The 23,712-nt window shown below is 42.0% G+C and overlaps 1 protein-coding gene across 5 annotated transcripts in view; it reads left to right on the top strand.

Annotated features, from left to right (window-relative positions):
* dym (dymeclin) overlaps positions 1 to 23,712 on the top strand; it is a 543,859-nt gene that overhangs the window by 3,449 nt on the left and 516,698 nt on the right. Inside the window, exons 1-2 of one of the 5 annotated variants that reach the window (XM_043718633.1) lie at positions 7,173 to 7,274; positions 7,690 to 7,749. The gene's annotated coding sequence lies outside the window, so the exon portion shown is untranslated. Of the gene's footprint in view, positions 1 to 7,172; positions 7,275 to 7,689; positions 7,750 to 22,771; positions 22,869 to 23,712 lie in introns of those variants that run through there. The other 4 variants (XM_043718196.1, XM_043718546.1, XM_043718287.1 and 1 more) reach the window with 4 other exon arrangements.

Genomic DNA, 23,712 nt, shown 5'->3' with positions numbered 1-23,712 from the left:
GAGGGCATAGGTTTAGGGTGAGAGGCGAAAGATATAAAAGAGACCTAAGGGGCAACTTTTTCACACAGAGGGTGGTACGTGTATGGAATGAGCTGCCAGAGGATGTGGTGGACGCTGGTACAATTGCAACATTTAAGAGGCATTTGGATGGGTATATGAATAGGGAGGGTTTGGAGGGATATGGGCCGGGTGCTGGCATGTGGGACTAAATTGGGTTGGGATATCTGGTCGTCATGGACGGGTTGAACCGAAGGGTCTGTTTCTATGCTGTACATCTCTATGACTCTATGACTCTTAGATTTATTAGTTGAATATGAAATCATGTAGGATGTGAAAATGTAAATGACCTAAAATGTCAATGTAATCTATTAATAAGATATTTAATTATGAACTAAACTGTTCCGATTAATCTTTATAGATTCTTGTTTCTTCTCACTTGAAGTATGATGACCATGTTAATGGTGTACACCATGTTAATCATCATTCATTTAAAATTTGTTGCTAACTTTGCATTCAACGAGGTGACCAAAGTTGGTTGAATTGAAACAGATAGAAAGATAAATGAAATGCTTTCTCAGATTTGTGATGGTTTCTAAAAATGAATGAAGTAAGGACAATTTACTCCAACTCTTCATAGCTACGCTGTTTTCTTTTTCTTATACTGGAGTTAGACACTTTTAAAAAAAAACTTCAACTTGGACTGTATATTTCATTAAGTTAGTGTGTAGTTATTTTCACAGCTGGAGAGGCTGCAGTGAGGAAGTGTTATTATGCTAATGATTTAATAGCAACTTGACTTTAAAAAAAGTAGCATTCTAATAAATATATCTGCACAGTATTGTGTTCTCACAAAAGTTATTTGCTCAAGTCTGAGGAGAAGCCTCTAGAAACCATTCAATTCTGATTACAATGCTGAATAAGCAGAAAGTTTCTCTAATTAAATTTTGGGATACCTAAAGCCAATGTTTTTGGTCAGTATTCCAAACTCCGTTTCCCACTTATCAATTCCAATCTCCTCCATTGGCAATAATGACAGCAAGTGAGCTCATCTGCGATTTGTCATATTTGATCTTTTTGTATTCCACTGTAATCAAATGAAATTTACATTGGTTTTCTATGTCCATTTAATTTTATGAACTTATTCAATTAATACTGTCTGATGTATTTATATTTCTGCTGTTCATAAATGAATGATAAGCAGATGATGGATCACATTGCTTCTCTGAAATCAAATAACCTAATTCCTAGAAATATGAGAACACTATTTATCCTATCTTTCGGTCCAACAATCAGTTAGATTGTGACTGATGTGTATCCTAAACTCAGGTGTTTACTTTCGTCCAAATCCCATGAAACCTGTGGATATCAAAAATCTATCACTCAAATAAAAAAATATTAATTGAGCTTGCAACTACTGATTTTTGCAAGAGGGGGATTTGCATGAAGAAATTGTTCCTAACTTCTCTCCTGAATACAGTTTGAGTTTAGGGCTATGTCCTCAACTCGCCCAGCAGGAAAAAAAGTTTGCCTCTTTCAACTTCTTTCAAAATCCAGTTCTTTCCTCAATCTAATTACCCCTCAACTTTCTACGTTCCACAGTGTACAAGCCTAGCTTATTAAATTTCTCCCAATAACCTAACACTTGGGAATCTAGCAATAAGTTGGTGGGCATATAATGCACTACTTCCAAAGCTACTATATTGTTTCTAATGTGCAGTGTCCTGAACTACACAGAGTACCAATGTGTTCGAAAGAGGACTCTGTGTGGTTTCGGCAAAATTTCCCTTCCAAATTCTACTTTTCTTGTAATTAAGACTGGCATACCATTAGACTTTGATTTTTGTGCATAATTTGTATATTTCAGTGATTTAGTCATATGCATGACTTCACTCTTTAAATCAGCACTGTTTTGGCCAATTTAACTATCAATGGCTTTATATGTATATGCTCTCATCTACCGCACTATGACACAATTTTTTGTATCATTGGAAAATTTCAATAAATGGCTGTTGTGATAATTAATTTATGGCAACAGTAAACATGAACTTATCAGTTTATAACTTGCAATATCTGAGACATTCAAGGATTAAATGTTTTATAACGGACAGATGCTCACCTAAAATGGATGTTGCAACCACCTGATCACAGATTAAGGCAACTCCGGGGAATTCATATGTAATTAATAGCATATCTCCTACCACTACAATGGTGCAGGAAATCAATGTTGTCATTGACATTCACCTGCCTCAAACCTAACATCAAACTGGGTGAGACTGGAACTATATCAGGAATATTCACCATTGCTTTCGGACAGAACACAGCAATGATTTTCATAAAAGAACTGCGGAGGCCGGGGATTTGAAAGAAAGACAAAAAAAACTGCCGAGAAAACTCAGCAGGTCTAGCAACATCTGTGGAGAGAAAAACAGCGTTAACTTTTCGAGTCCAGCAACCTTTCATCAGAACTGAAAACGATTTTCAATTCTGTGGCCAACAGAATTGTATTTCCTGAACTTTGTAAAATTATTCGAGAGCCACGCTTCCCCTATCTCACCCTCAGCTTTGTTACCACATTGGGGTAACGTTTAGAATAGGAACGAGCAGTGAAACACTTGCATGCTGCCTGCCACCTCACAGCACTATCTGATCGCTACAAATAGCTGTGACTTCGCCACTCAATTTCATTCATTGAGCAATGTTTTCCGCTCAGCCATTCATAAACCCGGAACCGCTCCTGCCGGATTGGCCAACATCTCCCCCGTACACAAAGTTTAACCAACCGCAGAGTCTCCAACAAATCGCTGGCTCTAACAGTCACTGAAATTGTCAACCGGCTGAAATGTTAAAATTAGAAAATGCCTGTCAATTTCAATACAAAAAAGGGCAATTAAGTGAAATTCTAATCTTAATTTATATTCTACTTCTACTGTCACGGGCTGTTTGGCATACTTTACAAAGAAATTTCATTTGTGAAGCTGCTCTCCGTTGTTTTGTAGCGATGTAGCCCCGCAATGTTCTAATTCTGCACATGCTTGTTCTTCGCCTGGTGGTAGCATTGGTTTTAAACAAAACCTTCGAGGAGAAAGTGAGGACTGCAGATGCTGGAGATGAGAGCTGAAAATGTGTTGCTGGAAAAGCGCAGCAGGTCAGGCAGCATCCAGGGAACAGGAGAATCGACGTTTCGGGCATAAGCCCTTCTTTCCTGAAGAAGGGCTTATGCCCGAAACGTCGATTCTCCTGTTCCTTGGATGCTGCCTGACCTGCTGCGCTTTTCCAGCAACACATTTTCAGTTTAAACAAAACCTGCCCATACTGAGATTACTATGTTATCTATGACTGAAACCAGCCAACAGAGTCAACACCAAGAAAATTTGCCTCTCCCTTTTTATCTATATAGGTATTATAAATTAGGCAAAAGTGAGGATTGCAGATGCTGGAAACCAGAGCCTGGATTAGAGTGGTGCTGGAAAAGCACAGCAGGTCAGTTGGGTAACCAGCAGCTGTCTGTAACTGTTAACTTGAAAGTATAATGCAACAGATTCAGGAATACCAACAAATACACAGATTGACCTATATTAACAAGTGTTGTTGCTCTTTGCAGACACTAATTTAAGAGAGAGGAATGGACTTAAACACAAGATTTGGCATCGATCAATTGCAGCTGTTTTAGTTTGGTTCCTATTATTAAAGAAAGCACATTCCAACAAAAGTTTTAAAAAATTGTTTGATATGTTTGAGAACTTTCATACTTTTTAAAAGCATATTGTTATGGTGAATCTGCAACATTCGCTGAATGGAACATTCAGAAAATCAGGGCTCATGGGATTGGGGTTATGTTAGGTTAAAAATTGATGAATAAACAAAAAACTGAGGCTGGCGATCCTTCATCATAATTGATGAAAGATCATCGATTTGAAAGGTTTCTCTCTCCACAGATGCTGCTAGGTCTGCTGAGCATAGCCAGCATTGTAGTTTATTTTGGAATTTCAGATTTCCAGCTTTATTATAGTAACCCTATGTACTCTCATATTAGAGTTCTTCCTGGTTATGACTAACATTTACCCCACATGTAAACATTGCTTCTTTTTCATTCATTCCTGGGAGTTGGGTGTCACTGTTGAGGCCAGCAATTATTGGCCATCCCCATTTGCCCAGAGGGCAGTTAAGAATAAAACATCTTTCAAACAAAACAAACGTTGGTGGCATTATGGCTAGCGAGGAAGGTTGTTAAGGATACAGCAGGATATAGATCAGTTGTAAAGTTGGGCAGAGAAATGGCAGATGGAGTTTAATCCAGACAAGTGTGAGCTGATGAATTTTAGGAGGTCAAATGCAAGAGGAAAGCATAAAGTATCTGTCAGGACCCTTAGGAGCAATGATATGCAGAGGGATCTTTGGATGCAAGTCCAAAGCTCCCTTAAAGTGGCAATGCAAATAGAAAAGATGGTGAAAAAAGGTGGATGGTATACTTGCCTTCATTGGTCTGGGCACTGACTATAAAAGTTGGCAAGTCATGTTTCAGCTGTATTAAAACTTTAGTTGGGCCACATTTGGAGTATTGTGTACAGCTCTGGTCTCCATAGTGGGCAGCACGGTGGCACAGTGATTAGCACTGCTGCCTCACAGCACCAGAGACCCGGGTTCAATTCCCGCCTCAGGCGACTGACTGTGTGGAGTTTGCACGTTCTCCCCGTGTCTGCGTGGGTTTCCTCCAGGTGCTCCGGTTTCCTCCCACAGTCCAAAGATGTGCGGGTCAGGTGAATTGGCCATGCTAAATTGCCCGTAGTGTTAGGTAAGGGGTAAATGTAGAGGTATTGGTGGGTTGCGCTTCGGTGGGTCGGTGTGGACTTGTTGGGCCGAAGGGCCTGTTTCCACACTGTAATGTAATGTAATGTAATCTAATCATACTAGAGGAAGGATGTGAAAGGTTTGGAGAGAGTGCTAAAGAGATTACTAGGATGTTGCTGGATTGGAATATATTAGCTATAAGAGGTTGGACAAACTTGGATTGGTTTCGCTCGAGCATCAGCAGCTGAGGGGTGATCTGATAAAAGTATATAAAATTATGAGAGGCATGGACAGGGTGGATAGTCAGAGTGTGTTTTCTCAGTGTGGAAATGTCAAATAGTAGGGGCCTAAAATAGGTCAAAAATAGGTTCAAGGTGAGAGGGGAATGTTCAAAGGAGATGTGTGAAGCAGGTTTTTTACACAGAGAGTAGGTACCTGTAACACGTTGCCAAAACCCTGTTTATATTGGGACAGTTAAAGTCTCCTATTCTTATGACCCTCTTATTCGTACTGGAAGAAATTTGTCTAGATATGTGTTCTTCTATCTCCCAATCACTATTCAAGACTTTGTAGTGTACTCCTTGTAGTGTGACTGTACCTTTTTTATTCCTAAACTCAAACCATAAAGCCTAATTTGTTAATCCCTTTAGTATATCATCCCTTCTCACAACTGTAATTGATTCTTTAAATAATTATGCTACACCCCCTCCTTTTTTGTGACCCACTCCATCCTGTCTGAAAACTGTCCCTGGATATTAAGCTGTCAATTTTATCTCTCAATTAGTCATTATTTCATTATAACAATGACATCATGCTGTCATATGTCTACCTGTACCTTAGTTCATCTGCCTTGTTTGTAATTCTCCTAGCACTGAAATATAAGCAGCTCAACCCATCAATTTCTTTTGTTGGTCACTTTTTAATCCTCATTTCTTTTCTTTTTCAAAGTCTTTCCTCCTCACTAACTACTGAACTATCAATTTTCATGTTATCTGTGAACTTACTGATCATACCTCTTACAATATATTCCAATCCAGCAACATTCTGGTAATCTCTTTGGCACTCTTTCCAAACCTTCCACATCCATACCATCTTACATGATGTCTAGATCAATGTTGAGAGTGTAGTGCTGGAAAAGCACAGCAGGTCAAGCAGCATCCAAGGGCAGGAGAATCGATATTTTGGGCATAAACCCTTCATCAGGATTCCTGATTCTCCTGCTCCTCAAATATACTATCTGACCTGCTGTTCTTTTTCAGCACCGCACTCTCGACTGTGATCTCCAGCATTTGTAGTCCCCACTTTCTCCATTTAGATCAATGTGCACAACAAACAGCAAAGGACCCAGCACTGAACCCTGTGGTACACCAATGGGCGCAGATTTCCAGTCACAAAAACAATGTTTGACCATCACCCTCAGCCTCCTACCATTAAGCCAATCTTGGACCCAATTTGCCAAATTGTTTGCATTTTATGGGTTCTTAACTTCTTAACCAGTTTGCAGTGTGATACCATGTCAAAAGTCTTTTTGAATATATCAACTGCACTTCCCTCATCTACACACCTCGCTACTTACTTAAAAAAACAAATTTGTCAGACACCATCTCCTCCTGACAAAGCCATGCTAAGTATCTTGATTAATCCTTGTCTCTCCTAGTAGAGTTTAATTCCGTCCCTCAGAATAATTTCCAATGGTTTTCCTCCCACTAATGTTAAATTCACTGGGCTGTTGTTTCAAATTTTCCAGCACATTACTTTCCCTGCTAACAGGTAATTTGTGTCCATCAATTAGTTATTACTAAAGAATTAATAAAGCCTATTCCTCTCCAAACGTTTTAACACTACCAGTGAACTTTCCAAAAGTGATGAAACAACAAAATTTACAGTTTTTAACAGTACCAGCGACTGGTACCTGTTCTTTCCGCTGCTAGAATGTGCAAAATAGCAGTTTTCTACTTTAACTACACTTCAAAAGTATTCAAATAGAACAGAAATTGTTGGAAATGTTCAGTAAGTGACACAGCATCAAATGACAGAGAACAAGAGCTAACATTTCTGTGTCCATTCATGCGACATGATTTGTTGAGTGCTTTGCGAACAGTTCAACTTCTCGTCTTCAGGATCAGCCGTGTCTTCCTGTTGCTGCAACCCTGCTTCGATAGCAATAAAACACCGTGGTCCTGAAGGGGTTTATATAAATGAATGCAAGTCAATTTTTTCAGTCACACAAGTACAGCAACATTCGGTTTGGGAACGGGTAGAAAGGTAGTAACTGAAAGCTGCAAAAGGCAAGCTCGCAGATCAAATGTTGAAAGGAAAACTACAACTCCCAGAAGGCATGGCGTCGCCCACCCACAAGCGGGAGGCATGCGCGTGCTGTGCGACTCTGACGTGGATGGCTCGTGTGGGTGGGCGGTTGGTGCAGTGCGCGAGTAGTCGGTGTTTGTTTGTCGGTAACAGCTCGTGCGGCCAGCCGGCGGGACAAGGTAGACAAACAGGCGAGTAAAATCGTCAAAGGAGCGCTGTACGTCTGCTGTTTTCACATTGACCTGGGGCTGCTTTGAGTGCACAGGCACTGAGGTTGTCAGCTCTCAACGTAGGCCTCTTCAAGAGAACTCAGCAGAGATCGGACGATTTGTATTACCCAGGTCCCTATAATGTCGATCGGCGCGAATTAAAGTTGAATGTAGTACAGTGCGGATAAGTTATTAAATAAAACAGCGTACATTTTTGGCGCACCCTTAACCTGGAAATGCGTCATAAAGAACACCTCCACCAAATAAAGCGTTGACATGTAATTTTGGGAACCTAGAGAATGTCTTAGACTGTATGCAGTTCTCATCTTTTTTCTTACTTGCACTGAGTGCAGTATTAAAAACAACTTTATTATATAATTAACAGGCCTCCACCAGGACTTTTTTTTGGATGAGTTGTCTGTCTACTCTTCCCTTGAAGTTGGAGGTAAGTAAAATAAACTTTTCAAATGAGACACTTATTGTTCTGATTTCATAACGTTTGGAAAATTGATGTAGAACTGCATAACCAATGAGAAACAGTTTTGAGGGCTGTGAAGTTATCTATAATCTGGAATTATTTTACCTTTTCAGAATGCTTGGGGAGGTGGGAGAAAGAATTATCTTAAAGATCTATGTGTGTTTATCATTAGATTAGATTCCCTACAGTGTGAAAACAGGCTCTTCGGCCCAACAAGTCTATACTGACCCTCTGAAAAGTAACCCACCCAGACCCATTTCCCTCTGACTAATGCACCTAACACTATGGGCAATTTAGCATGGCCAGTTCACCTGACTTGCACATCTTTGGACTGTGGGAGGAAATCTGAGCACCCGGAGGAAACCCACGCAGACACGGGGAGAATGTGCAAACTCCACACAGTCATCCAAGACTGGAATCGAAACTGGGACCCTGGTGCTGTGAGGCAGCAATGTTAACCACTAAGCCACCGTGCTACCCTTTGAATATGCTGACAGATGAGGATTCTAATTTTGTAGAGTTTTTACACCATGGAAAGAGGCCCTCATGCCTATTGTGTTCACACTGGTCAACTAAAATCTCTCTCTATTCTCATGCCATGTTCCAGTGTTTGAGTTGTAGCCTAATATGTTATGGAATTTCAAATGCTCATCTAAATGCTTAAACATCTTGAAAGTTGCCATCTGTGTCACCCTGTTTTAGTTAGTGAGTTCCAGATATCCACCTGGGTGAAAAAAAAATCCTCTCTCAACCTTCTGCTCATTACCTTAAAACTATACCCTGTAGTTATTGACCCTTCACCTAATGGGAAAAAGTTTGTCCCTTTGCTCCCCATAGCTTTGTACACCTCAGTCAAATTCCCCTGCCCTGCAGCCTTCTCTGCTCTAAGTAAAACAAATCCAGCCTTTCTAGTTTTTCATAGCTGAATAGCTGCAGCCCAGGAAACATCCTGGTGAATTTCTTCTGCACCCTTTGAAGTCCATTCACATCCTATCCTTCTGACCACAAATGCACATAGAACTCCAGCTGTGGCAAACTGTTATGTACAGCTACAGCATAACTTTTTTGCTCTTGTATTCAGTACCTTGACTAATAAGGCAAATATCCAATATGACTTTTATAGTCACCTTATCTACCTGTCCTGCTGCCTTCTAGCATTCGCACTAAGGTCCCTCTGAACCCCTGTGCCTGGAATCGTACCACTAAATGTGTACTCCGTTGCCTTTTTAGACCTCCCAAAATGCATCATTTCACATTTTTCAGAACTATTTACTGTGTCACCAATTTTCATGTCATATGTTACTGATCATGCCTGTTAGGTCAGTCACGTAGGGAATCAGTAGTACACCACTGGACACAGGTTTCCAGTCACTCAAACATCCTTCCACCATCACCCTGTGCTTCCTGCCACTAAACCAGTTTTGGCTCCAATTTACCCATTGCCCTAGATCTGATGAGCTATTAGCTTCTTAACCAGTCTGTCATATAATACCTTGTCAAAAGCCTTAGTAAAGTCCATGTTGACTACATTGATTCCACTGCCCTCATCTGCGTGTCTAGTTGGCTCTTCAAAAATTCCAGTTAAATTTGTTTGATGTGATCTCTTGTTCAGTCATTGAGATGTACAGCATGGAAACAGACCCTGCGGTCCAATCTGTCCATGACGACCAGATATCCCAACCCAATCTAGTCCCACTGGCCAGCACCTGGCCCATATCCTTCCAAACCCTTCCTATTCATATACCATCCAAATGCCTCTTAAATGTTGCAATTATACCAGCCTCCACCACATCCTCTGGCAGCTCATTCCATACACGTACCACCCTCTGTGTGAAAAAGATGCCCCTTAGGTCTCTTTTATGTCTTTCCCCTCTCACCCTAAACCTATGCCCTCTAGTTCTGGCAACATGACCTCCCAACTCCTGTACTCAATACTCTGACCAATAAAGGAGAGCATACCAAACGCCGCCTTCACTATCCTGTCTACCTGTGACTCCACTTTCAAGGAGCTACGAACATGTACTCCAAGGTCTCTTTGTTCAGCAACACTCCCTAGGACCTTACCATTAAGTGTATAAGTCCTTGCCGTTTTATCCCTTGCCTCCCATTGCAGTCCGGGATGCATCTCATCAGGACCTTGGGATTTATCCACTATCAGACCTGCGAAAACTGTTCCTACTTCCTCCCTCTCAATGCTGATATGTTCAAATATATTGTAACCAGACCAAGGGTCTTGTATTGCAGTAGTAGTGAACCTATCTATTGCCATTAGGCTCAGGTTAAAGTCCTGTCTGCTCTAGAGATGTGTGATAGCATGCCTGAACATTGGCTGGGGCGGCACAGTGGTTAGCACTGCTGTCTCACAGGGCCAGGGACCTGGGTTCGATTCCAGCCTCTGGCGACTGTGTGGAGTTTGCATGTTCTCCCCGTGTCTGTGTGGGTTTCTTCCCACAATCCAAAGATTTGCAGGTTAGGTGAAGTGGAAATGCTAAATTGCCCATAGTGTTGAGGGATGTGTAGGTTAAGTGCATAAGTCAGGGGTAACTATAGGATAGTTGTGGAATGTTACTGTCGGAGGGTTTGTGTGGACTTGTTGGGCTGAAGGGCCTGTTTCTACACTCTAGGCATTCTGTGTAACAGATTTGGTTAGAAAATGTCCATTGCAGTCACTGACCCTGATTTCTACACCAACATAATTTGTGTTGTCCATAGTTTCTGCCAAATCCAATGTTACCTGTAGGGGACCTGAATTGGAATCGCTCCGCTTGTTTTTTTGGAGAGAAAATATAATAAAACTATGTCAGTTTATTTACTGATCACTGTTTAGTCACTCTCTTGCTCTTTCTATAGGATGCCAAAACATAATTAAGATTGAGTTTGTTTGATGTTTTTCTGGTTGGATTGCCTGCTGATCCTCTGACGGCTTACATGAATAATGGCTGTTTGGATTCTCCTATCAATTTTTTTGATTATCTCTCGATATTGGAGCCGATGACAAATCATGTAAATTCATTGATCTAGTAACAGAAAATAATAGCAGAAATAGGCTAATTAGCTCTTTGAACCTATTCTGCTATTTGTTATGATTCGAAATGAATAGAGGTGGGGAAATGGCATTGCTAAGCAGGGATAGTATCACAGCCACAGAAAGGGAGGTCATTGAGGAGGGTTTGTGTACAGAGTCAGTATGGGTGTAAGTCAGAAACAGCAAAGGAGCAATCACTTTATTGGGAGTTTTCTACAGACCCTCCAATGGCAACAGAGACACGGAGGAGCAAACTGCAAGGCAGATTTCGGAAAGACGCAGAAGTAACAGGATTGTTGTTATGGGGGACTTTCACTTCATAATATTGATTGCAACCTCCTTAGTTCAATTAGTTTCGATGGAGCAGTTTTTGCTAGGTGTGTCCAGGAAGGATTCCTGACTCAATTGGAGTCAGCCTTATTGGGAGAGCATTTCTGTGAAAATGATCACAATTCCCTGACTTTTATTATAGTCATGGAGCAGGATAGGAGCAGATGGTGTGGGAAAGTATTTAATTGGGGCAGTTACAATTACAATGCTGTTAGGCAGGAATTGGCGCACCTAAATTGGGAACAGATGTTTTCAGGGAATTTCAAGATGGAAAGGTGAAAGTTGTTTAGAGAGCACTTGCTGATCGTGCTGGATAGGTTTGGCCCACTGAGGCAAGGAAGGGATGGTAGGGTGAAGGAACCTTGGGTGACAAGGGATGTGGAATATCTAGGCAAGAGAAGACGCTTACTTCAGGTTGAGGAGGCAAGGATCAGACAGGGATTTAGAGGGTTAGAAGGTAGCTAGGAAGGAACTGAACAATGGACTTAGGAGAGTGAATACGGGGCGTGAAGAAGCCAGAGCTTTTTTCCTTAGGATTAAGGAAAAACCCATGGCATTCTACACTTATGTGAGGAACAAGAGGATGGCCAGAGTGTGGGTAGGGCCAATCAGGGATAGTGGAGGGAACTTGTATCTGCAGTCAGAGGAGGTGGGGAAGTGCCTAATGAATACTTTGCTTCAGTATTCACTACTGCGAGGGACTTTGTTTGTGAGGACAGCGTGAAACAGGTTGATATTAAGAAGGATGATGTGTTGAAGATTTTGAAAATCATAAGGATAGATAAGTCCCCTGGGCCTGATGGGATATACCCAAGGTTTCTGCAGGAAGCGAGGGAAGAGATTGCTGCACCTTCGGCGATGATCTTTGTATCCTTACTGTCCACTGGAGTAATTACAGGGTGGGAAATGTTGTTACCCTTGTTCAAGAAAGAGAATAGGGATAACCCATGTGAATTACAGACTAGTCAGTCTTGCATCAGTGGTGGGCAAATGTTTGGAGAGGATTCTGAGAGACAGGGTTTATGATTACTTAGAAAACCATAGTTTGATTAGAGGTAGTCAGCATGGCTTTAAAAGGTCATGCCTCACAAGGCTTACTGAATTACTTGAGGATGTGACAAAATACGTTGCAGGTAGAGCAGTCAATGTAGTGTACATGGACTTTAGCAAGGCATTTGATAAGATTCCCCATGGTAGGCTTATTCAGAAAGTGAGGCGGCATGGGATACAGGGAAATTTAGCTGTCTGGATGCGGCTGGCCCTTAGAAGACAGAAGGTGGTAATAGGTGGAAAGTATTCAGCCTGGAGCTTGGTGACCAGTCAGGTTCCGCAGGGTTCTGTTCTGGGACCTCTATTCTTTGATTTTTATAAATTACTTTGATAAAGAAGTGGAAGGGTGGGTTAGTGAGTTTGCTGATGACACAAACGTTGGTGAAGTTGTGAATGTTGTGGAGGGCTGTTGTAGGCTGGAATGGGACATTGACGGGATGCAGAACTGGGCTGAGAAGTGGCAGATGGAATTCAACCTAGAAAAGTATGAAATGATTCATTTTGGAAGGTTGTATCTGAATACAGAATACAGGGCTTTAACCCTGCAGGATGCTTAGCAGTGCGGAGGAACAGAGGGATCTTGGGGTCCATGTCTGTAGATTCCTCAAAGTTGCCACTCAAGTTGATAGGGTTGTTGAGAAGGCTTTCATTAGCAAGAGCTTTGTGTTTGAGCCACGAGGTTATGCTGCAGCTCTTTAGAGCCCTGGTTAGACCACACTTGGAATATTGTGTTCAGTTCTGATCGCCTCATTATAGGAGGGATATGGAAGCTTTAGAGAGTGTGCAGGGGAGATTTACCAGGATGCTGCCTGGACTGGAGGGCATGTCATATGAAGAAAGGTTGAGGGAGCTAAGGCTTTTCTCCTTGGAGTGAAGAAGGACGAGAGGTGACTTGATAGATGTGTACAAGATGATGAGAGGCATAGATAGAGTCAAAATTCAGAGACCTTTTCCCAGGGCAGAAATGGCTATCACGAGGGGGTATAATTTTAAGGTGATTGAAGGAAGATTTAGGGGCAATGTCAGAAGTCAGTTTTTTATGTAGTGTTTGATGAGTGAAATGCACTGCCAGCGGCAGTAGTAGAATCAGATACATTAGGGACATTTAAGTGACTCTTGGATAGGCACATGATAGAAAAATGAAGAGTATGTAGGTTATTTTGATCTTTAGAATCAGATAAAAGATCGGCACAGCATTGAGGGCCAAAGGCACTCTACTGTGCTGTACTGTTCTGTTTATAACTGATCATTCCAACTCAGTACAGTGTTCCCACTTCCTTCACGTACTTTTTGATCCTTTTAACCTGAAGAATTATATCTATCTGACTGAAAACAATGTTTTGGCCCCTCCTTTCTATTGGCCGACTTTCGTAGGCTCACCACTCTGCGTGTAGAATTTTCTCCTCGTGAACGCTAATGGACTACCTCCCGTAACCTCAGTGACTATAAAACAGATTTTGACAGGGTGACAGATGTACACTCGTGGAACAAAGCTTTGTGATTCAGATTCAAAGTCACCTGTTTCTCTTAATCATTTTCTAAAAAAAATATTTACAGAATTTGTATCAGAATGATCTGTTACCTTTTGTCTTTATTGTCTCAATAAGAAGCCTGTTTCATAAATTCACCACTTATTCACTTAAATAATTTTTCTGTGAATTAGATATGAATATATTCCCTGATGGCACAAGCTATGCCCTGTTAAGTCTTTCTATGAAGGTGAAACATGTTATAATGCCTCATTGTCACAAAAGCTAATATGTTTATGCAGCAAGGAATGCAAGTCATATTACTGGCCTTTATTGCAATTTTGTACAGTTTTTGTGAGACCGCACCTGATATATTATGTACATTTGTGGCCTCATTGCCTCAGGAAAATTGTACTTGCCATTTAATGAAGATCCACCAGACAGGTCCCTAGGATAGCAGAATTGTACTATGAGGAGAGACTGAGAAGACTGGACTTACATTTTCTGGAGTTCAGAAGAATGAGAGGTGATTTTGTTGAAGCATACAAAATTCTTGCAGCACTTGATGGGCTTTTAATTCTTTCAAAGGATGAGGATATCACTGGCAAGGCCAATGTTTGTTGCCAATCTCTGATTGCCTTTGAATTATGGCTTACTAGGCTATTTCAGAGAGCACTTGAGAGTCAATCACATTGCTGTGGATCTGGAATCATGTCAGACTGGGAATGGACTTTACCATTTTTGTGACTAGCTTTATATTTGAGATTCTTTTTGTTAATTGACTTTAAAATCCGTCAGCTGGCATGTTGAGATTTAAGCTGTTAAGCCCAGAGCTTAATTTAGGCCTCTATTACTAGTTCATTTGTTTTACCACTAAGACACCATCCACTGCTAATGAACCAACAGTTATTGATGTAGAGGAACAGCTTGTGATGTGGAAGCTGATAAATTCTGTCTGTATTATGGGGATGACTTTTCCCTGTTTGCGTATCTCTCTGATGGAAATTTCTTGAATGCTTGGCGCGATCAGGATAAGAATTCCAAGCTGTGCAGAGACTAATGAACTGCCAGATTGCATGCCAGAATATCCTGATGTCCTACGTCACGTGCAGTGCTTTGATCAAAAAGGCAACAAGTCCATAGCTTTATTGCAAAATCCAGTAAGCAGATTGTTGCTCATTGTGGGGGAGAAATTGCAGAGATGGAGTGAAACAACGGTGCTTTGAGTTCCACCCTAGGATCATAGTCACCAAGGAAATGCTAGTTGTCAGAGATTACTTGTCACAAAAGAGCTGGCTATGGAACCCATGTGGAGGAATTTTTCAAAGTGTTGACTTATTTGCTACAACCAAATCTCCAAGTGGTGATCCTATGCTGCTTGATCTCATCAAACAAGGAAAGCTAGCACACCTGCAACATCTCTGGAACATCTCTCTCCACTTTAGGAAGGACATGGTGCCCCAGGATATATGATGCCAAAATTATGACTTTGTAAACCACAACAATTAAGCAATAATTGAGGCATCTCCCTGTTAAGTAAAGGTATCAGCTGGTATTGCCCTTGTCAGGTTGTAGTTTTTGGTTGAGCATATGTATTCTGATTTCCATTGTAATTTCAAAATGTTGATCTATCATGAACATAATTTCCTCATTTTGACAGCTGCAAGAGAAGTGCTGTGAAGAAAGGACACAACATATTGTATTCATCAATGTTGCCAAGGTATTTGACCTTGTGAGCACAGAAAGGCTATTTAAGCTGTTGGTGAAAATTGGCTGCCTGCCAAAGCTGCTCAATGTGATCTCCTTTCATGACAACTTGATGAGTAAAGTTAGCCAAGCAGGCAAAATCAGGACCCTTTGAGATCTTGAATGGGCTACTCTGGCCCTGGCATTAGTATATTCTTCTATTTGTGAAGTTATCCTATGCCTTCAGGTCATCTTTAGAAGGTGCTTATATATTGGAATTTTTGGAAAGCTGTTCAGTTTTGGCCACTATTGCAAAGTTCTCAAATGAGAATTTCTGTCTGTCAATGAGGCCAACTATTCTTCTGTATCAAGGGACATCTTAACTGGCAAATGGACTGATTATTTTATTCTTGTAGAAAGTTTGTTTGACCATCAGCATCACAGAGATAGAGAACATAGAACAGTACAGCACAGAACAGGCCCTTCAGCCCACAATGTTATGCTGACTATTGATCCTCATGCAAGGTAAACCTAATGTATGAACCCTCCAATTTACTGTGACCATATGCATGTCCAGCAGTCTCTTAAATATCCCCAATGACCTCTCTTCGTAAGATAAGCCCTCCATCCCAGGAAGCATCCTGGTAAACCTCCTCTGAACCCTCTCCAAAGCATCCACATCTTTCCTATAATAGGGCGACCAGAACTGGACACAGTATTCCAAGTGCGGTCTAACCAAAGTTTTATAGAGCTGCAACAAGATCTCACGGCTCTTAAACTCAATCCCCCTATTAACAAAAGCCAAAACACCATATGCTTTCTTAACAACCCTGTCCACTTGGGTGGCAATCTTAAGGGATCTATGTACCTGCACACCAAGATCCAGCTGTTCCTCCATACTGCCAAGAATCCTGTCTTTTATCCTGTACTCATCTTTCAAGTTCGACCTTCCAAAATACATCACTTTGCATTTATCCAAGTTGAACTCCATCTGCCACCTCTCAGCCCATCTCTGCATCCTGTCAATATCCCGCTGCAGCCTACAACAGTCCTCTATACTGTCAATGACACCTCCAACCTTTGTGTCGTCTGCAAACCTGCTAACCTATCCTTCAATCTCCTCATCCAAGTCATTAATAAAAATTATAAAGAGTAGAGGCCCAGGAACAGAGCCCTGTGGAACACCACTCACCACTGACTTCCAGGCAGAATACTTTCCTTCCACTACCACTCGCTGTCTTCTGTCGACCAGCCAATTCTGTATCCAGACAGCTAAATTTCCCTGTATCCCATTCCTCCTGACCTTCTGAACGAGCCTACCATGGGGAACCTTATCAAATGCCTTGGTGAAGTCCACATACACTACATCCACCGCTCGACCCTCATCAACTTGTCTAGTAACATCCTCGAAGAACTCAATAAGATTTGTGAGGCATGACCTGCCCCTCTCAAAGCTGTGCTGACTGCATTTAATCAAGCCATGCTCTTCCAGATGGTCATAAATCCTATCCCTCAGAATCCTTTCAAACACCTCTCAGACGACAGACGTGAGACTGACTGGTCTGTAATTGCCGGGGATTTCCCTATTTCCTTTCTTGAAGAGAGGAATTACATTTGCCTCTCTCCAGTCCTCGGGTACGACTCTGGTGGAGAGCGAGGATGCAAAGATCTTCGCAAGCGGTGAAGCAAGCACATTCCTTGCTTCCCAAAGCAGCTGAGGATAAATTTGGTCTGCCCCTGGCGACTTGTCAATCTTAATGTTTGTCAAAACTTTTAGCACATCAGCTTCCTCAATCTCTATCTGTTCCAGCATGCTTACCTGCTCCTCAATGGTTTCATTCACTATAAGGTCCTTTTCTTTAGTAAAGACAGAAGCAAAAAACTCATTCAGGGCTTCCCCTACCTCCTCAGACTCTATACACAAGTTCCCTATGCAATCCCTGATCGGCCCTTCTCTTTCTTTGATCATTCTCTTATTCCTCACATAAGTGTAAAATGCCTTTGGATTCTCCCTAATCCTTCCTGCCAAGATGAATGTATGGTCCAGATGTTGCCATACTGCTGTGTCTAAGCATCGCAATCTGAACAGTGGAATAAACAGTGCTAACCTTTGTGTTTCCGCTGTGGTACTAAGTACTCCTTTTGAAATAGCGAGAACAAAACATAGGACCAATTGCACATATGATTGCAATGCAATTAAGCACAGTATAGTTTTCAAAATGAGCTATATTATGTTATACCTAGGTAAGGAAAGTGGCATTGATAGACTAGGTGTGGCAGCGATTGAGCAAGTGGGGAAATTGAAAAGAATTGCAGGAAGCTGGTGCAAGTATAATTAAGGTACCTACGGTAGACATTGGGCTTATAGTAGGCTTCTTGCAATCTTGATAAAGTGATAGAGAATGTCAATAGGGAAGAATTGCAGATGTTAAAGTGAGGAAGCGGAAATATACATGACCATAATATTGAGATACTTAGTAATTGCCTGTCCTCGGATGCTGCCTGAATTGCTGTGCTCTTCCAGCACCACTGATCCAGAATCTGGTTTCCAGCATCTGCAGTCATTGTTTTTACCTAATAAATTTAGTAGGACATTCAAGAGAAATTTCTTCGACCAGAGAACAGTGAGGAATAGGGAGCAGAAGACCAAATGTCATCTCAACTCATTAAGATTGTCACCGATCTTCAACTTTGAGAAGGTGATAGTGAACTAACTTGAACTATTCCAGTGCATGTGTTGTAGGTAGACCCACAGTGCTGTAATTCCACAAATAATTCCAGGATATTTACCAAGCGACAATGAAACAGTGATATTTATCCAAGTCAGCATGGTGAATGGAATGGAGGGAATCTTGCAGGTGGTGGTGTTCCCATGTATCTTCTGCCTTTATTCTTCTTGATAGAAGTGGTTGTGCATATGGAAGGTACTGTCTATAATAGTCATACAGCGTGGAAACAGAACTTTAGGTCCAACTAATCCACACAGACCATATTCCCAAACTAAACAAATCCCACCTGCCTGCATTTGACCCATGACCTATTCCTGTACTTATCTAAATGTCTTTTAAACATTGTAAGTGTACCTGCATACATTACTTCCTCTGTCAGTTTATTTCACACACGAACCATTATGTCAAAAAAAAAGTTGCCCCTCATGTCCTTTTTAAATCTTTCTCCTCTCACCTGAAAAACATACTCCCTAGTTTTGAACTGTCCCACCTTGGGGAAAAGACCTTTGCTATTCATCATCCCTATGTCCATCATGATTTTATGAACCAACGAAAGGTCATCCTTTAAACTCCTATGCTCCAGTAAAAGATCCCAACCTTTTTTTATAACTCAAACCCTCAGTTCCAGGCAACATCCTGATACATCTTTTCCAAACCCCCTACAATTTAGTAATATCCTTCCTATAATAGGGCAACCAGAACTGCACACAGTACTCCAGAAGAGGTCTCACTGTGTCTCACTGCCCTTCTGTACAACCTCATCATGATGTCCCAACTTCAATACTCAATTTCTACAGTGCATCTATATACTCACTGTTGCTACTGAGTGTTGATTGGCACCAAATCCACATGCATTTACTCCCTGCACAATCAAGGGAGTTGCTTTGTGCTAGATGGTGTCAAGCTTCTTGAGTGTTGTTGGAGCCACATCCATCCAGACCAGTGAGGAGCGTTCCATCACATTTCTGACTTGCACCTTAATAGATGCTGGACTGACTTTGGGAAGCCAGGAGGCTAGTTGCTCATGATAATATTCTTAGCCTCTGATCTATCTTGGAGTCACTGTATTTGTATGCTGGGTCCATTGATCACCCAGCCACCCCCAGAATGTTGTTATTGCAAGAATCGGTGATGATCATGCCATTAAATGTCAAGGGCTGGGTTTGGTTTGCTTGTCTGTTTGTTATCAGAGTTGGTTATTGCAAGGCATTTGTCTGCCATGAATGTTACTTGCCACTTTTCATCCCAGTCCTGGATGGATATTGACCAGTTGCTCTTGTATTTGAGTGTTGATTGATTGCTTCAGTATCTGAGGATTCATGAGTGGTACCAGTGTGAGCAGCCTTCATACTTAGCCCCTCACTCTCAGAATTCCTACAATGCATACAGAGTCAAGTCCACAGCACCCCTCCTAAAAGCTTCCCACCTGGACACACCCCCACTACCTTTTCCCATTTATCCCACATGGCGTTTTACTCCATGGCTAAACCACTTAACTTGTATATCCCTGGACATGTGGGGCAATTTAACATGGCCAATCCACCTAACTTGCATGCTTTTGGACAGTGGGGGAAAAAAAGTGGAGCACCCGGAGGAAACTGATACAGACACAGGGAGAACGCGGGCGGCACGGTGGCACAGTGGTTAGCACTGTTGCCTCGCAGCGCCTGAGACCCGGGTTCAATTCCCGCCTCAGGCGACTGAATCTGTGGAGTTTGCACGTTCTCCCCGTGTCTGCGTGGGTTTCCTCCGGGTGCTCCAGTTTCCTCCCACAGTCCAAAGATGTGCAGGGTCAGGTGAATTGGCCATACTAAATTGCCCGTAGTGTTAGGTAAGGGGTAAATGTAGGGGTATGGGTGGGTTCGCTTCGGCGGGTCGGTGTGGACTTGTTGGGCCGAAGGGCCTGTTTCCACACTGTAATGTAATCTAAAAAAAAACGCACAAACCCCACATCAAGGCAAGAATCGACCCCAAGTCCCTGGTGCTGTGAGGCAGTGTTAACGCCTGTATGAATCTGTTCCAGGATCTACAGTCCATCTTCCTGAATTTAGTACCTACATCCACCTTCTCCACGGTAAAGAAAAATATGAAGGACTCATTTAACACCCTATCAACGTGCTGCAGCTCCATGCAGGCTGTCATCTTGGTAGCTAGTGGGTTCCATTCTTTCCCTTGCTATCCTCGTTCCCATCATATACTTAGAATATCCTGGGATTCTCCCTAATTTTCGAGGAGAAAGTGAGGTCTGCAGATGCTGGAGATCAAAGTTGAAACTTTATTGCTGGAACATTCCCTGGATGCTGCCTGACCTGCTGTGCTGTTCCAGCAATAAAGTTTCAACTTCTCCCTAATTTTACCCATCTTTTCTTTTCATGCCCCCTCTTGCTCTCATAGTTGCTTTAAGATCACATCCGCACTTGTATTGTATTCCATTTTCAAAGTTCTTGCTCATGCACCTAAGCTCATCTGTCCTCCTCCAGCTCTTTCTTTCATGTCCTTCCAATTGCTTACATTCACACCTTAACTTTGTATTGTCACTGGACCTGAACTAATCTAGGGCAAACACATCTACAGTACGTGTTTGAAGTTTGAGCAGTTTTGGCTTCAAATTTGTGAGCTACAGGCTCAACTAAAGTGACTGTGCTTCATTAGGGAGGAGGAAGGTTTTGTGAATTCTTTGTACTGTGAAGCAGTTGTATTTCTTACTGTCCAGTAACAGGAAAATATGAGACACGTAAGGGGACCCAGAGCGCATAAGCCTCAGTCTTTGAAGTTGTCCAACAGGTTGAGATTCTTTCAGCTTAATTAATTAAGAGTGGGTCCTAAAGGGTGAAGGAGCTAACTGACCATGACATGATGGTATGGAAGCTATTTGAATGGGGGTGCAAAATGTAATAATCATGGCAGACAGTACAGTCACAGGTATTGATGTTCACTGCAGCAAGGAACGTGAGTGCAGATGTATTGTCTACCTTGTTCTAGAGTTTGGGATGTTGGCTCAGAACTGCAGACAAACCTGCAATGGGAAGGGAACATCCAGTTGTTGTCCATGTAGCAGCCATAATATAGGCAAGACAAAGAAGAAAGTTCTGTATAAATGTCATATTAAGAAGCACGACCTCAAAGATCACTATTACTTGAGCACCATACAGATTTGCATTCGGCAAATGAATGAATGTGTGGCTCACATAGTGATGTGAGGCACTGGCAGCAGGACATGGGAAAGTGAAATCTGTACCATCAGATGATCTCCACGTGGCCTGAACCGTGCTTGAGCTGATATCGTAGTGAGCTGCATAATTCGGGAAATGGAAATGATTTTAAACTAAAGGGTTTTGGATTAAAAGAGACCAGATTTTATTAAAATAAGGCAGGATATAGCCAATGTTTACTGGAAACAGCCACTTGAAGGTAAATGTACAGCAGAAGAATGGCAGGCATTCAAACTGTGCCAATGGGAATTGGCACACTTACAGGCTTAACGTGTTCCCTTTAGAGTGAATGTAAAGAGAAACACTGTCAGAGAACACTGGGTGTCTAGGAATATTCACATCTTGATAAGGTACAAAGGCAGCAAATCACTGGAGGCTCGGAGTATAAAAAGTGCAGAGGTGATCTTAAAGCAACTATGAAAGCAAGAGGGGGCATGAAAAGAAACGATGGGTAAAATTAGGGAGAATCCCAGGATATTCTAAGTATATGATGGGAACGAGGATAGCAAGGGAAAGAATGGAACCCACTAGGTACCAAGATGACAGTCTGCATGGAGCTGCAGGACATTGGTAGGGTGTTAAATGAGTCCTTCACATTTTTCTTTGCCATGGAGAAGGAGGATGTAGATAATGAATTCAGGAAGATGGGCTGTAGATCCTGGAACAGATTCATACAGGCGTTAACACTGCCTCATAGCACCAGGGACGTAGGGTCGTTTCTTGCCTTGATGTGGGATTTGTGCATTCTCCCTGTGTTTGTATCAGTTTTCTCTGGATGCTTCACTTTTTTTCTCCACTTTTTTTCCCCACTGTCCAAAAGTGTGCAAGTTAGGTGGATTGGCCATGTTAAATTGCCCCACATGTCCAGGGATATACAAGTTAAGTGGTTTAGCCATGGAGTAAAACGCCATGTGGGATAAATGGGAAAAGGTGGTGGGGGTGTGTCCAGGTGGGAAGCTTTTAGGAGGGGTGCTGTGGACTTGATGGGCCTAAATGGACTCTATGCATTGCAGGAATTCTGAGAGTGAGTGGGTATTGCAGATTTTAGTGGATTTAAAAGTGGTCTGATCCCCAAGTCCAGATGAGTTGTAATCCAGGCTGCTGTGGAAATCATAAAATCTTAAAGGAAATCACAAATTTTAAATCCCCTCTGGCTACAGTGGAGGTGCCAGAGAGCTAGAGAATAGCTAATGTGGTTCCAGTTTTCAAGGTGGGTGTTAGAGAGAAACTGGGAAACCAAAGGAAAACTATTGGAGAAAATCCTGAAGGAGTGAATTAATCTCCACTTGGAGAGACACCGTTTGATAACCTCCATTTGACAAAGCCATATTGGCTTTGTCAAATGGAGGTCATGCTCAACAAATTTGTTTGAAGTTTTTGAGTTGGTGATCAGGTATACGGATGAAGATAGTGCAATTGATGTAGTTTTTGTGGATTTCAGCAAAACCTTTGGCCAGGTCCCACTGAGAGACTGGTGAGGATAAAACACTTGGGATCCAGGGTAACTTGGCAAGTTGGATCCAAAATTGGATTAGTGGTGGAAGACAGAATGGTGGTAAAAGGATGTCTGTCTGACTGAAGATTGGTGAGTACTGGCATACCACACTGATCTATGCTGGGTCCCTTACATAAAAGATATAGAAGAAAATGTGGAGAGGGGTGACAGTGAGAAAGAAGGTCTTAAATTCCAGGAGGATATAGATGGATTGTTCTGATGAACAGATCACTGAATAATGGAATTTAACCCTGATAAGGTGATGCACTTCAGAAGAACTCACAAGACAAGGAGGATTCCATGAAAGGCAGGACACCAGGAAGCTCAAGATAGAGGGGTCTTTGGGTGCTTGTCCGCAGATCCTTGATGGCGGCAGCAGGTCAGATAATAGAGTAGTTATGGAAGCATATGGGACACTTGCTTTTATCATTGCAATAGCATGGAGGTTATTTTGAAGCTGTTCAGGCTTTTGGTTAGGCCAGAGGTGGAGAGTGTAGTGCGGTGACCAGAACTATGGTTGTGATTGCATGAAGGATTTAATTGCACTAGTTGGCACAAAGGGGATTCACTAGGATGTTGACTGGGATGGAGCAGTTTACCAATGCAAAGAGGTGGATAAGCTTGGGTTGTTTTCTTTGGAGCAGAGAAGAATGAGAAGGATCCTGACTGAGGTGTATAAGATTGAGGGGCATGGATAGAAAGCAACTGTTACCCGTAGTTGAAGGGTCAGTAACAAGGGGGCATAATTTTAAGGTGAAAGGCACGAGGGCATTTGAGGAAATATCCTTTCATCCAAAGGGTGGTGGGAATCCGGAATTTGGAATGCACTGCCTGACAAGGTAGTTGAGGTGGAAAACCTCGATCTTTTTGTAAAAAAACAAGTGGATAAACTCTCGATGTTCTAACTTTCAAGGTTATAGGCCAAATACTGGAA

The sequence above is a fragment of the Chiloscyllium plagiosum genome, chromosome 1 (assembly GCF_004010195.1).
Source record: "Chiloscyllium plagiosum isolate BGI_BamShark_2017 chromosome 1, ASM401019v2, whole genome shotgun sequence".
Taxonomy (NCBI): domain Eukaryota; kingdom Metazoa; phylum Chordata; class Chondrichthyes; order Orectolobiformes; family Hemiscylliidae; genus Chiloscyllium; species Chiloscyllium plagiosum.
Note: the sequence above shows the minus strand (reverse complement) of the source record. Positions and strands in the feature narration are given on the sequence as shown.